This window comes from Loxodonta africana, chromosome 1, assembly GCF_030014295.1.
Source record: "Loxodonta africana isolate mLoxAfr1 chromosome 1, mLoxAfr1.hap2, whole genome shotgun sequence".
NCBI lineage: Eukaryota > Metazoa > Chordata > Mammalia > Proboscidea > Elephantidae > Loxodonta > Loxodonta africana.
In genome coordinates, this window is record NC_087342.1 from 204,803,614 (window position 1) to 204,805,098 (window position 1,485).

Sequence of the window (1,485 nt, forward strand, 5' to 3'; positions counted from 1 at the left end):
AACTCTATGGGGCACTTCTATCTTGTCCTATAGGGTTGCTATGAGTCGAAATCAACTCGATGGGAACAGGTACAGGTATTTTATCTTCTTGGGACAGCTATAAATGGTATTGATTTAGTGATTTCCTCTTTGACGTTCTCTTTGTTGGCGTAGAGGAATCCAACTGATTTTATCTTGTATCTTAATACTCTGCTAAACTATTCTATTAGTTTCAGTAGTTTTCTTGAGGATTCTTTAGGTTTTTCTGTGTATAAGATCATGTCATCTGCAAACAGAGATATTTTACTTCTTCCTTACCAATTTGGATGCCCTTTATTTCTTTATCTAGCCTAACTGCTCTGGCTAGGACCTTCAGCCCAATGTTGAATAAGAGTGGTGATAAAGGGCATCCTTGTCTGGTTCCCACTGTCAAGGGGAATGTTTTCAGACCTTCTCCATTTAGGATGACGTTTAGCCACCTCTTTACGGGAAGATCACTCTGGTGGTCAAGGAAAGGTGTGCAGCCTAGTTCCTGGAGGGAGGGGAAAGGTGTGGGGGACTGGGGTGGTCATCACTGCTCCCTGGACTTGCTGTCCCCAAACAGGAGCCATGGCAAGGACTTGGTCAGCCCACGGCCAATCATGGCAGGGAGGCAAAGGTATATGGGAGTACTGGGCACCATGGCTAACCCTATTCCATCTCTGAATTCATGGTGGCTGGCTACTGATAAAAATCTCCCTATTAAAGGAAACAAGAATGAATCCTTGCCTTTAGTAAAGAGTGATGAAGAGATGACAGAAGATGGTTTCCTGTAGGAAGGCTGTGGGATCAGAAGAAACCATTTTTGGAAACAAATGTCTGTGGCTTTGCCTGTGACAATTCAAGGGAAGTTGTAGTTGCTATATGCTCTCTCTTTCTACTCCTTTCCCTTGTACTTAACCACCCACCTCCCTGGAAGCAGATCCTCAGGCTCTGGCAGGCTGAAGGCAGCAGAGGCTGCACCATTCTCTCAGCAGGCGTCTTGGCTCCTGAAACTTTCTCAGAATTTTGAGCCTGGAGCAGAGCAAACCTCAAGCTGCAGTTGTTAAATTGTTGTTAGGTGCTGTGGAGTCAATTTCGACTCATAAGGACCCCATACGACAGAATAGAACTGCCCCATAGGGTTTTCTTGGCTGTAATCTTTAAGAAGTCTGTCTCCTGTGAAGCAGCTGAGCGGGTTCAAACCGCCAACCTTTTTTGGTTAGCACCTGAGCACTTATTCATTTGTGCCACTAGGGATCCTTCAAGCAGGCACAAGAGGCGATTACTTGCCAGGGATTCGAATACTGCCTGGGCAGCTCTGGGATTGAGGGTAACCAACAAACTAAAGCTGGGAGCCCTCTTTACCAACAATATGCTGAGTTTATGATTTTTGAGATAAATTCAGGGCTTTTCTGACATTTTGCTGAGCATCCCGAAATTTAGCTGTGAGGCAATGCTTTCTATACTTGCCTTGGAAATACAGAT